The sequence below is a fragment of the Botryllus schlosseri genome, chromosome 8 (assembly GCF_051294905.1).
Source record: "Botryllus schlosseri isolate E-star chromosome 8, Bs_hap1, whole genome shotgun sequence".
Classification (NCBI taxonomy): Eukaryota; Metazoa; Chordata; class Ascidiacea; order Stolidobranchia; family Styelidae; genus Botryllus; species Botryllus schlosseri.
In genome coordinates, this window is record NC_137243.1 from 23,820,327 (window position 1) to 23,834,923 (window position 14,597).

General features: G+C 42.0%; 1 protein-coding gene and 1 long non-coding RNA gene across 2 annotated transcripts in view; one reads left to right on the forward strand and one right to left on the reverse strand.

The window, feature by feature from the left end:
* Window positions 1-14,597, forward strand: part of LOC145444551 (ficolin-2-like) — a 207,159-nt gene that overhangs the window by 67,588 nt on the left and 124,974 nt on the right. The gene's annotated exons all lie outside the window — the stretch shown is intronic.
* On the reverse strand, window positions 25-1,159 carry LOC145444055 (uncharacterized). The gene is made up of 2 exons (XR_013916600.1): window positions 899-1,159; window positions 25-684 (listed from the first exon to the last, which is right to left on the reverse strand). It is a non-coding gene; the product is annotated as an uncharacterized LOC145444055 (long non-coding RNA).

Below are 14,597 nucleotides of genomic sequence, written 5' to 3' on the forward strand. Positions count from 1 at the left end.
CTTTCTTATGCAGGCTGTTGATTATTTGATGCTCGTTGACTGATTTGGAGGAAATCAATCTTCGAAGTGAGTATTCTGCCTCCACTATCAGCGCGAAAAAGGACTCTTTTGGTGCTAGCAAATATCCTCGGTCAATTCTTGAGAATTCATATGGTAATGAACTGTCTGAGGATATTTGCGACCGAATCCAATTTGCATCTTCACCCGAGCTATTCCGCAGTCCCCACTTCAGTAACGCGCCTGCCATATATTTCAAAACCTTCTCGTCATCACTTGTAATGGAAATATCTTCAATGGTGGATTTTAAAGAATTCGAATATTTTGAATTCATCCGTAGTTGAATTATTTTTTGGGCGGCAGTTGTTATTATTCGCTTTACTGTCATTTCAGATGGTGTAGTACGACTTCCACAGTATGCTTTGCGGAGCATTTCCGAGTACTGCACCAACATTGTCGATTTTGATCCAAAAATTCGACTCAAGTCTTGCATTATTTCGTCCTTGATGTCATCAACCATTGATGCATCCAGGTCGACAATGGTGGCTTCAAGAATTTTTTTATTTCTGACAGTTGCGTGTCTCCAAAACACACTTCAACTGTAAGGGACTGATTGAAGCTGCTTATACAGGCCCCGGAACTCCCCGCTACGGCTGAATCTTGTGGAGTGACCTCATCATCATCCATCTGTAAAGATATAAATTCCCGTCAAGACATGCTACGAATACTTGAACGACAGCTTCTAGGCTAATATCATAGCAATTTACAACGTAACTACGTTGTAGATTGCTATGCTAATATCCACTGGGAGAAAGAATGATTGCACATGAGGCTGCCGCTGCCTATAGACGTTTTACGAAGCAATTACGAATGCATTTCGAGAGCGAGATAGGCTACTCACGTCATCGAATATTCTTAGCAATTCTTCTTCGCTGAATTCCATATCAATCAACTTAATCTGATTATACTGATATCTGATACTCTATATATCCTGATCAACTTACAGCAAATCCGCATAACATCGCCCCTGACATTGTTAGTAACACTGTCATTACGCATCCGCTATTATGTCATATTTGTATTGGGTTACCCACCCACTAGGGGGAGCTATAAACCACAAGTTCACATATTAAGTCTCCATGCCAGCTACGTTGTAAATTGCTATGGTACGATACTAGTAACATAGCATTTTGAAACCAAACAATAACAAACACGAATAAGAACGCACTAATGGGAAATTTGTAAGTTATACAGAAAATCTTTTTGTCTACATAAAATAGGCTTGGTAAATTGGATGATTGTTGATTCTAGGGCTTTCAAATGAAACAAGGATCTGCCTCGCGCAATGACTGTAAACATTTGGTCATTATAGTTTTGAGCACAAGAAGGGTTCTCACTTAGTTAGTGCGTTCTTATTCGTGTTTGTTATTGTTTGGTTTCAAAATGCTATGTTACTAGTATCGTACTCTTCAAGTTTGTTATTGTTGCCATCGTTACATTGCGGACTTCATGGTATGTAATTTCTGATTGTTGCGTCATACTTCGCCTCTCTGGTTTTGCTTTTCATTCTGTTTAAATCCCTTCAGTGTGCCGTTAACTCTTGAAAAGAGGCACCCGGAAAGTCTTCGAGTTGAATAAATATTTTACTACAATGGATGTTGTATTGAAAGCTATCATTATAACTCTCAAAGAGCCATACATGTCAATCAACTGTTACGTCACAATTTAAAATTTGTGACATCACCGTAGCACTTATACAATCTCACTACAGGGCATTCATCGTGTTGTCTCCTTTTCTCTGTAAAAACTCGTACTAATCATGCTTGTATAACCTTATTCGAGCATGCAAACCTTGAGTTACGAGAACGTAGCTTCGTAGTGATGCTCCTATATTAAATGCGAGAACCCATGATCACATGCGTAAGTGGAGCCAAACATGGTCACTTCACTACAGCAGTATATACCCAATGTAAGGAGCGTTACATCAGTGACGTGGGGTCAGGGGAGCCAAGTGAGGGAGTTTGTCGCCTGTCGCCAGGATGAGTGAACGAAAATTGCGAAACCTTCAATTACTATTGGTATTTTCTATCGATGTTCATGAATGACTGAATTTTGAACATTTTCCTCCCTAAATTAGGAAATTTGCAGATTTCTTATCCGAAAATATAGCCTGAAACGATAGGCTATGAACAGACGGGCCAAACTTCACCATTGATGCCGCAATTCATCGTAAAAACTTAGAATTTATAATAACTGATATTAATTGAATGTAAGATGGTCGCACTGATTCCGAATATCTAAATACTGCTCGACTTTTCAATTCTCAAAGTATAAGGCGGGAACATATAACGTTGCGCCACACGCCTACATTATGTCGCCGGTACTACAAAGCGACTTACCAATCAAGAACGTGGATAGTAGGGATGGTGTGAACGTGAGGTTCACGTTCGCGATCTGTGTGTGAATCTCTGAAATTTAGAGGTTCACGTTCACAAATGAACCTCGGTAGGTTCTGCACTGTGAACCCTTTTCGTATATTACAATTTTTACTTCATCATAACATATTTGTATGAAATTTATTGCATTTCAACTGCGGGCCACTCTATCCGCTGGCATGAGTATAAAAAAATACCAAACGAGCATGCACCTTGATAATCTCTTAAATTTTACATGCTTTGCTCCAAATATACTACATGCAGTCTGCGAATGATGCTTATTCAACCAACCAATGAAATTGATATCGTTGTCAGATGTGAAAAATGTAGCAGGCGTACGGGCTCAATCTTGACTTCACATGTTTATTGTATCATTAAAACCAAATCCGTGCGATTGGTGTGTTGACTACTGCTGTGTAACTTTGTTAATGGGGTTAAATCGGTAGCAATTATAGAAACCTGTTTTATACTCTGCTCAATATCAACGTAGCAATACTCAGACACCGAATACATTGTCCGGTCTCGCCCAGACCGTTAAGGCGTGTGCTTATATTCCCTTGAAATTCCTCGTCGAAATTGTTGGTTAAGAGGCGGAAGATATAAATTTTATGGAATTATGATATCATTTGATTGCCCCAGTTGATACATTCGGCGACGTTTAACGTCAATGTCTACTTCAGCATTGTGGCATTACGTGGTCCGAGTCGTCGCTAGGTATCGTGTACGTACAGTAATATATATCACTTCACTGAAATGTAGGGTTGGAATTAGCAATATGACGTCACGTGACTCACACGCGCCGTAGATCACGAAGACAGTGCGCATTTATTTGATAACTGCGTTGTCATATGGACATCGTCATGTCTGCTATTCACTTTCATCAATCAAAGTATCGTGCAATCCAAGATTTCGAGTCGGGTACATCGAATTCGCGAGTGATATTGGTCGCGGGGCGACAGTAACTTAAATTTGGGGATTTTGAAAAGGGGGTTCGAGCCCCTTACCCTGAAGACGGAATTGTCTTTACTTCTCAAAAGACATGTTTATACAGTCACGAGTATAATTATTCAGGTCATGATGAAAATTAACTAACAAGTTGCTGCAATATTGATCAATTCAGTTAAAAATTAAATATTTGGCAAAGAGCCATATCTAATACCCAAAAGAGCCATATATGGCTCGCGAGCCACAGGTTCCCGACCGCTGGTATAGAGTATTGTTTGAAAATCCATGCAACTTTTTCAAAAGTTTTTCCCGCTACGTGCGATTTCAAGTTGCCAAATGTCTTGAATTTTGAGTACTCTTCCCCCAAGAAAAAATACGCAAGATTTATAGAAATGGGCATGTTGGCATTGGCCATTACCGCGCCACGATTTACCAAGACATATAAAGTTTTAGGCCATGTAACATGTGACTCCAAGAAGTGGGCCAGGACGATCGGCAGCGAGAAAACCTTGGCCGAAAACGACCGCCCTTATGTTGACCTAAAACTTCTTTATATATACAAAATACAAATAGGTTTAGTTGTCCATAGGCGCCTAAATGACTGGATTGACTTGGCAATCTGAACCTCGCAAGACAAATACCAAATTATATGCCAGTGAAGAAATACCAATTTGAAATCGTGTGCGTCTTTTACCTTAGTAGCCTACGTTTGGGCTATTCTATATATTTCGATATAGCAGACAGGAGGTCACTAAATAACATTATGTTACGGAGTCATATCAAACGGCCCTACAGTTTCCAAGACACCTCACGAAACTCTACCGGTAAATCTGATTACGTGAGCAGAGAGAACATGAAATTGATAGCAATAGATATGCAATTCCCTATCGTTTTGGACGATTTTATCATGATTTATCGAAAATTTTCGCGCCTCTCGCTGCCTCACTGCACAATACGGCTAATTTCGTGGCAAAGCGAACAACGTGATTGGCTGTAGGCTTATTACCCTATGGTAGTCCAAGACCCGAGTTTTTTGGGGGGACCGGACGAAGTGCTGTTTTCTTCCTGCCAACGGGTATACGCCGGAATGTGTTTTATTATTATTGCGGGTTCCTACCTTTTCAAACACCCCTCCCCTGGAAATCTGATTACGTGAGCAGTGAGAGGATAAAAATTGATAGCAATATATATGCAATTCCCGATGATATTGCCCGATTCAATCATGAATTATAGAAATTTTTCGCTCTTCGCGCGTCTGGGTGAGAAAAGCCGGCACAGTCAAAGGCGCCCAATGTAGATGACAAGTATCACGGTAAACAGCGGATTGCGTGAGGGGGGTCTGGGGGGCTTCGGTTCATCATCATGTGGGGGCCCAAGACTAACGTTTGTTTTGGGGGGGCTGACGAAGTGCTGTAACGGCCCTGGTCGCGTCAAACGTTACAATCAGAACAGGACTTATTGTGACCCGGAACGCCGTGACTTGGTACAACCACGGACGCAACAAACTATCAATCTGGTATTGGGAATGGTAATATATCAAATGGTCCTAGCTAATTGTGTTGCGTAGCTTATTTAAATGTCTTTGCACTTCGGTATGGCCACCATTGGCATTGCGTTGCCCTCTTGATATATAGGTAGTCTTAGTTACATTATAGAATGTAAACAAGGAATGGCAACGACCGATTTTGCAGCTTCGTTCCGCCTCGCTGAGGCTGTATTCAGATTTTTTTGCGTTAACAACTGTAGGATTTCTGGCAACCCAAAAGTTATCTTCCAGAGCGCATAATTTACTCAATCTGGTATTGATCAAAAGCTTTTGGTTTTGCATTTTGGTCACAGTAATTAATTACATCTCACTTGCCGTTCTAACATTTTCTCCCCGCTACCGTCCCCCAATTTCCCCTTTGGTATTTTTTCGCTCCCTTGTTAATCAAAATCGCCAGTGGGGGCTATATCGCTCACGTTGGAAACGACTGTGACACTAGATCAGAGGTCTCAAACACGCGGCCCGCGGGCCGCATGCGGCCCTCGAGACCATTTTCTGCGGCCCGCGAATGCATTTTGGAATTTCAAGTATTCGATAATATATTCAAGTGTCATATATCTTTTTTAGATTTAAGAACTGGAAGTTCACTCGAACACTACTACAAAAATCTGAAATCTCAACAGACTTCACTAGCACATCACTTCTAAAATCTAGCATGAGGTGGAAGATCACTATTACGTCACATTTGTAGTTCATCATGATAAAATATGACCCGTTGAGTATTCGTGAATGGAAATTGTGATTTTGTTAGGTGCGACCGTTCGTCAAAATTCTAGATTTTGGGTGAGCTGGGTTATAAACTAAAAATGAGTCTAGTTGAGTCGGCTCAAGCGTTGAAATCAGAAAAAGACTTGCGTCTCGGAATAGTGACTAGGTGATCCTACGGACGCAACAATCTATGAAACTGTCATGGGGAATAGTAATATCTCAAAATGCCGTAGCTTGTGTTGCGTGGGATATACCTAATCAGTTCAGTATGGAAACCATTGGCATTCTGTGGCCCCCTTGACGTATATTTGGTTAAATCCTAAGTCAGTGGTTCCCAACCTTTTTGGCCTCGCGGCACACTTTGAAAATGAAAAAGAGTTCGCGGCACACCAGCACAGTGGTTCTGTACTATTTTGGCTTACGGCAAAAGCAAACTACCAGAATGCGTATAGCAGCAACCGCAGTCTTATATAGGTGGTCACTGGTCACTGACGAAGTACTTCTGCCTTTTCGGTGTACTTAAGTAGGCTTTTCGCTGCTTCGAAAAAGAAATTAGGTTTTCTTTTATCTCTGCGGACATTTCACAAATACGTCTACGAATGGTATAATTTGACATGGGGATCGTTTTCAATTCTTCGTTTTTTACAATTTTATTGCAGGCAGGAATAAGGACTTTCTCTCAATCCGTGTGAGGTTTTGAATTATCAACCATTACCTCTGTTGCCACATAACTTGCCTGCTGAGATCTCGTTCAAACTTCAGGCTGAGGTTATTTTCATAAGATTGGCATGACAACGAAGTCTGCCCACTACTTCGTTGTCGATGTAATTAACCGTCGCATGGAAGAGTCCAATCGCAATCGTCACTAACAAATACAGACGCGTTTAGAGGTGTCAATATTTGGAAGCCAAACGCGTTTCCATGCAGATCGTGTAATAGCTTCTGTGAGGATAGCAATACCTCAGTCAAGAGTCTTACTGGCAGCCAGCTGCTGTTCAATTGAAGTTCCAACAAACCGGGATGATAAACCTCAGGACCGGTGAAATTTGTTAACTGATATAATTTGATCAACATTACTTCTCAATTCTCCAATTTGTCGCCTGCAACATTACGTTGAGCCCTGAGCCCACATTTTACCTGCAATGCTGGCACGCTACCTAACAATCGCAATGTGAATGGCTATGTCGGCAATTCTAATTTGTAAACGTGAACCTCACTTCCAAATGAGTATACATTTCTCGATGGTGGGGATGCCTTCCTAGGTGTTGGAGGTTTATATTGGCTCCTACTCGTCCTCGGATCTGCAAAAGCAGTATCACAAAAAGTGGACCGTGCTATAAGTTTGCAATTCAGGAATCAAAATATGTTATATCGGCATGGTATAAAATTATCATCCATAACAAAGACATGGCAAGAATACGACTACAAATAGAAACAGAAAAAGTTCATCAACTACGTCACGTCCCTGTTCTGCCTCCTGTTCTGATGGGGGGACAAGTAAAATGTCACCTTCGGCCACACCTCAACATCACGATCCAATAGCCCGAGTCTAGCTATCTATCTATCACCGTCCTAAATGCTACTATATGTGGACAAACTAGCGTATCACACAGTGGCGGCTCGTGACAATATCGGGTGGTGGGGCAAGGGCTGCAAGCGACTTTTCAAAAACATGACGTCACAATGGCGTTTTCCAACGTAAACAAGTGACTTGGAGGTACGGTAACACGAACTTCCCGACAACAGTGATTTTAACGCATGTGCCGCGAGAGGTCTGCCGGTGAGCTGTGACTTGAAGTGTGGTAATTGCGTAAACGGCGTACGGAACAAAGATTCGACACGATTCATGTTCGCACTATACCTGACTAATTATCTGCAGAAATGGAAATGACTATAACTCGAGAGATTGCGTAAGCCCTAGTGGGAAGGTCATCGAGTTCGGACACATACACAATTGTTATCTCATAGATTGGACATGTCATATTGAATCCATAACATCATTCTGTTCTGAAGAACTGCAGATAGCAGCCTCGGTAATTCGGTCCCGGTCCCGGTACAGCTTGGGAGATTTTGGCATTGAGGCTGGAGACTGCCACATGACACATACGGCTTACGCTCTATAGTGTCCATATGTCTGCTGCAAAATCGCCTTCGGAAAATATATTACCGAATAAATACGTGGATGAAAGCCGAAAACTAGGTACACTGTTACACGAAATCATCGAGAAGCAGCCTCATCATGACCGTTTTCGGTATGGCACACCGTCAAAATTAATACGAATAGACCAACACCGAATTTTGCCTAAAATTTACTGAGGAATAGGCTGATCAAGCGATCAGCTGCTGTTAGCCACCATCGAAAACGAAACAGCTATCGCGCCTGACAGGGGTTGTAATTGTGAGCAAATGGCCTGAAGGCCACAATTTCACGGGGAAATTGACATTGGAGAATATAAAATAAAACTAAATATTTGAATGCAAACCGAGGATGTTAGTAAACTGTTTCATGATATCATCATCTCATCACCTATCTCAGTATGGAACACAGTTAGCGTTAACACAGATACACCGGCTTTTGCGTGAAATCCGCAATGCGTTAGGTAGGTCAAGTGTCAGATCAGCGCAAATCTCTACCATGCTCGACCATCATATTCATAACGAAATTGATGCCCTAATCATCGAGTGACAACCTTGAGACTTGGCAGAGCGTTCGATACTAAAATCAAGACATACTATGTAAAAGCTCATGACGGATTTGTTTGTTGGCGAGATGAATAAAAGCATACTGATTGACTGACTGATCTAGCTAAGGAGCATCGTTAAAATCAATGGAGACCAATACCGGCTTTGCGTAAAATATGTTTGCGATAAATGACGAGTCAGCTCTCACTCGATTTAGGAAACGAAATTATCACTAACTTCGTTCAGTGACAAACTTGAAACTTGGTACAGCGTTGGATACTAACATTAAAACTTACCATACCAAATGTCATGACCGATCTCGGTATGGAGCATCGTCAAAATCAATGGATACCAATACCGGCTTTTGAGTCATATCTGTTTGCGATACATGACGGATCGGCACACACTCAACTTTGGAAACGGAATTACTACCCTAAACTTTGACTAGAAACCCTGAAACTTGGGACAGTGTTAAAAACCACTATCACGACATGACATACCAAGTTTAAAGAATTATCATGGTGTGAAACACCATCAAAATCGACCTACACCAGCAAAGGTCGACTAAACGCATATGGCGGTAACAGAGTTCAGATATAGATACGATTGTTACATCACACCTTAGGGGCAACCATGCTATGTTGCCCTACCTGCTACGTAATTTTATGAATAGGAGAGAGTAAATCACTGTTTCTTTATTGTGCGCGGCTTTGAGAGAATAGGCAGTGACAGCTTGTTATGAGCGCTACCGGGGCATGCCCGGTCGATTTTCGCAGAGAATTCGCTATACGTGGGCATTTACAAGCGAAAGGACACGAAGTATACGATTTTCGCTGGGATTTCGGTACATATAGATTGTTGTGCGTCTATAAATGGTCAAGAATTGTTAATGAACAGAATTTTAGGTGGGGCAGTGCCCCAGTTGCCCTATAGGACGAGCCGCCACTGGTATCACACCCATTGACGGTGGAGGCCCCAGTTTCATTCATGGCAGTGCAGTAGCAAGTTACGAAGCGTCGCAGATTTATGAGATTCTCCGACCGTATACGTTGCTGTGCTCAGAGCATCTTTACAATAAAAAGCCAGAAAAGGACCAAATCCATGACCTGATGGGGATGCCTAATTGAGATCACGTTACTATGGCCGTCGCGCCATCCTTGTATCTGTTCACTGCATCGGATTGTAATCGCGTCTCTTGATATAGTAAATTCAATAGAAACTCCAACAGTGACACACTCAAAATTTGGATTTTTGTTATACTTCGACTCAGTTTAGCGCATTTGCTCGCGGCACACCTGAGCAGTCCAATTGGCACACTAGTGTGCCGCGGCACACCGGTTGGGAACCACTGTCCTAAGTACTGTATGTTCTCTTTATCCATGTTATTATCAGTGGTGAGTAAGGTAGAGGTACGCTCCACAGCTGTATCACCAATGGATTCTTCGGCGCTTGGAGGTTCTTAACCAGGGATCCGTAGCCCATTCGTGGTACGAAGCACTACATCGGGGAGTACGACATGCATTGGGGAAATAGGCCTATATGCTGTGGAATATTTTCTGGGCCAATTTATTCAACTGGAAATATTCTTCGCGCCATACGCGCGATTTTATGCGAATGAGCTTTCTGATTTTTAAATAGGTACCATCAGAAATGTTGTTGAAAATGGACACGGGCATGGGAAATCTTATTGAAAGCCCAAAGGGTACGATAGATAAATAGGTAAAGAAACAATGCTTTTACTATGGCCCAATAATGATTATATTTAAATGGTTATTAATCTGTTCCAATATTAATCGAATAAAATATAACGCTGGTTAGTTTGACTTCGGCAATGACAGTAACAATAGCCTACTTCGGCTACACCGCTCAATGCTCTGATATCAGTTCAATCTTCAGTCAATTTTAAAATATTCTACATAAAATTGTGGCACGTCAAAGTTCCACTATAAGTAGGCTTACCATATTTTGGAAATCTAAAAGGGGGACACTTTTTCAGAAATTTGGGACTTGCAAAACCGGAAAAGAATTCTCAAAAACCGGCCATTTTCTCCCACTTTGTGATCGGTCATCTTTCCGCTCAGATCTCAAAATACCGTTTTTCTCTCCACATTGCCAGGTGGATGACTAAAAAAAAAAGGTCATCTTTTCGCTCAGAGCTAAAATCACCGTTTTTCGCTCCGAAATTCCCGCCGGAGCGTCACTTCGGTGCTAATTTGCGGCATATCACTCGCAATTTGCTCTAAATCTGACCTAAAAAAGTAAGCCTATACCTTACGGCCTTAAAAAGCGGGACGTTTGGCTGACTGGTCGGGACGCCGGGACAAGACGTTAAAAAGCGGGACTGTCCCGCCTAAAACGGGACGTATGGTAAGCCTAACTATAAGCTGCAACATTATAACCCGACAGGTCTTACGATGTCATCATCCGTCCTCTCGCATGATATCTAAAATTATTTTATTCAAATGTTTGAAAATGTCATTTTTTTCGTATCAAGCGGGAATAGTATAATCATAGTGTCCTATATGGTGTCGACACAAGCAAATCGCACGGTTCAATGAAATTGTATCACGTCACAGTTTCCATTTGGCTACAGGCAATCTGACGGTGATTTTTGACCGGCTTGCCGAGCATTAAATTTGATGAATCGGGTATCATTCGAAAGCTGACTCTGCACTGATTACGAAAATATAAATTTTATTCCGCTCGCGGCCCTGGAACCCCCACAATCAGCCCCCAATTATTCATTGTCCAGTAGATTGGCAGTGTGACGCAACAATGCTGTCTGGCGAAACGAGAGACTAGCTCAAGAGCAAGGATGCGGCCGAGCAGCGAGAGTGGGATCAGCTGACGTCGCGGCAATAGTGATGTGCAAACGCGCCACAGAGAAACGCTGCGCTGTTGATACTTTTTCTATGCGTTTCGGTACAATCGAGCACACACCAGCCTTTCCTTGACTTGTAAGGGTAGAACTGTGTCCACGGAATGTATTAGGGCCCTACCAATTTTCGCGCAATATCCTTCAGCTGATAAAGATATGTAGGCTACGTCTAAGTAGTCTACATTGGATATGTCAGATTATTATGATATCGATTGCCTTAGCCCGCTTGTTGCGTAGGGCTCCAGAGACACGTCGCGCTGTTGATGGCGGGTGTCGATACTTTCTATAGTCGCTTTTAGGGTTAAGTGTGAGCAAGGAGCATTGAGCATGAGCATACATTACAAGCTTTTATTTGATCCGTATGGGCAGGACTTGGTCCGCGAATGCAGCAGGTAAAATGTTGATTGTTGAATAAAGTTTAACAGCAGGAGTGTCGAATTAAACTGGTATGGCTGTCCGGATTCAATCCGTTACTAGAAAGCTTGCGGGCCATACCTGCCAAATGATTCCAAAATGTTACCACCATATTCATACCTTTGTTTTTCACTGGAATATATCTGATATCACTATAAACGTTGACGTTGGAATTTGGTTTAGCATTTTTCAATCAACAAATACCGGGGACCTTTTGCGTCAAAAGTAATACAGTGGTATCACAGATATTTGAATTATATTCATTCTGTAGCCTGTATATATATATTCCTAATGTAACTTACGTAAAACGGATTTGCAGTATTTTTTTCGCATCTGTGAATAACTGAATGTCCATTGTCCATTCGGCCCAACAGAGTTTGCACTTTTTCGCCTTCTCGGAATTTGACAAGGTCACCGACATGGTGCTTATGGGGACTAGAGTGAAAACTCAACACTGTAGTTGTATTACTACAATATGATATATATTTACATTATCTAAATTTGCTGTCTTGAGTGAATCTTATTACTTGAAAGTATATTTTTCTTACTAGAAATATCTCTAACAGCTGAAGGATTGCGCGAAAATTGGTAGGGACCAAATACATTCTGTGGACCCAGTTCTACCATTACAAGTGAAGGAAAGGCTGGTGTGTGCTCGCTTTTAGCGAAGCGCATAGAAAAAGTATCAACAGCGCCACGCATCTCTGGAGCCCTACGCAACAAGCGGGCTAAGGCAATCGATATCATAACAATCTGACATATCCAATGTAGACTACTTAGACGTAGCCTACATATCTCTATCAGCTGAAGGATATTGCGCGAAAATTGGTAGGGCCCTAATACATTCCGTGGACCTAGTTCTACCCTTACAAGTCAAGGAAAGGCTGGTGTGTGCTCGCTTGTACCGAAACGCATAGAAAAAGTATCAACAGCGCAGCGTTTCTCTGTGGCGCGGTTGCACATTGCTATTGCCGCGACGTCAGCTGATCCCACTCTCGCCGCTCGGCCGCATCCTTGCTCTTGAGCTACTCTCACGTTTCGCCAGACATCATTGTTGCGTCACACTGCCAATGTACTCGACAATGAATAATTTGGGGCAGATTGTGGGGGTTCCAGGGCCATGAGTGGAATAAAATTTATATTTTCGCAAGCCGTACAGCGCCAGCTTTCGATTGATACCCGATTCATCAAATTTAATGCTCGGCAAGTCGGTCAAAAATCACCGTCAAATTGCCTGTAGCCAAATGGAAACTGTGACGTGATACAATTTCATTGAACCGTGCGATTTGCTTGTGTCGACACCATATAGGACACTATGGTATAATAGTAAATTACATTTTCGCGATGTTTGTGAACTCGCTGTCTGCAGGGTGCCGTGAAATAAAGGTGTACTTCGATATTAGACAATGAATACCCCTATTATTGATACTGCCGCCCGCGGTGTCATCAGGAATTTGAAAGTGGCCCGCGAGCACATTTGAGTTTGAGACCTCTGCACTAGATGGTACCGTTTGACAGTGAAGTTTTATGAATCGTTTCGATTCTCGCGGGTTGCGTATATGAGACGGGTGACCTGTACTGACCGTTATTAGTTTTTATTTCTAATGTGTATTTTTACAAAAGCTTGTGGTCCGATAGTGCTGATGTGAATATGCTTCAACTTTTTGTGCTTAATTTGTATACTTTATGACAGGGGTGTCAAACTCAACTTATGTCGCGGGCCGGATTCAAACCTTCAGCTCCCTCGCGGGCCAGACAAATCAAATGATACAAAAATGTTACCTCAATCCTCACCCGTGTTTCACACTGAAATGCTTTACTATCAAGCCTATATTCATAATGATATGTTCATTATATTACGGATTGCGGCGGTTCCATTCTAACAACACCTTTATTCGTAAACAAAGGAACTACGATACTCGATTCCATTGCACGCCGACGAATCGGGGCTCGTATACTATACATATAAGCGTGAATTCGGATGGGAGTACAGCGTATTGGATGATTTTTACTGGATTACCTTTGGATTTACGCTTATCCGGACCCGGATTTTTTAAATTTTACACGCTACTGGCGGAATAATTGCGCTAGCAAGTGATGGCCATAAATCAGCCGTAATCGATCGAGCGTGATAGATGATGTCAGTCGGGGTTTAAAATACTCGTTTGGATTAATTACATCAACGTAGTCATTTTCTTCTGACTCGTGACTCTTCCGTCGATCTGGTTCCTGTATTGAGAACTATACGATACTCGATTCCATTGTACGCTGACGTATCGGAAAAGTTCGCCTCGTTTCGTAGGATACTGGTGAAATGGCTTAATTTCGCTGAATACGAGTTTGGGAATATTTGGCGTTATATTCGAGTGATAAAAAACTTATCTCTAGGCAAGTAGACGTACTTGCTGAGTGATTATAGCCTGCGACCCAAATTCCCATTGTCTCTGTCCACAATCGCTTGTGAAGTGGTGCAATGAATAGGTGATCCGGCTCCTATTTTTCATATAATCCGTGTAAGCCACGACTTCTAGAAGCTCAGAAGTGGGCAGTGCTACAAGTTGGTAGCTACGGGACACAAATGACGAAAATCATCCTGGTGTAAAGGACCGTATTAGTAGTCTACAAGCCCCAAGAATATCACAAAAAACGAATCAAACTCTACCCGCCATGATATGAACTCCAGCAGGACATATTTTCTATATATTGAGATATGTAAATTTCATTCTTAATATTTTCAATCTTGCAAGCGAACCATCTTTTAAGGCGGCAATAATACAAGATTTGTCGTTATCGGCTAACGCTCTCAAGGGCGATTTGGTGTATGGAAATGTGAATATTGATTACGACGGTGCGATCTTGGACGGTTCGCCGCGGGAAACAGTCCTTCATATCAGGAAACAATCATGCGCAGTCTGAAAATATAGTCGAACATTCGTACCATGCTACAATACCAATCACAAAGCGTTATTGGAACAAACATTGCGATGAAGCG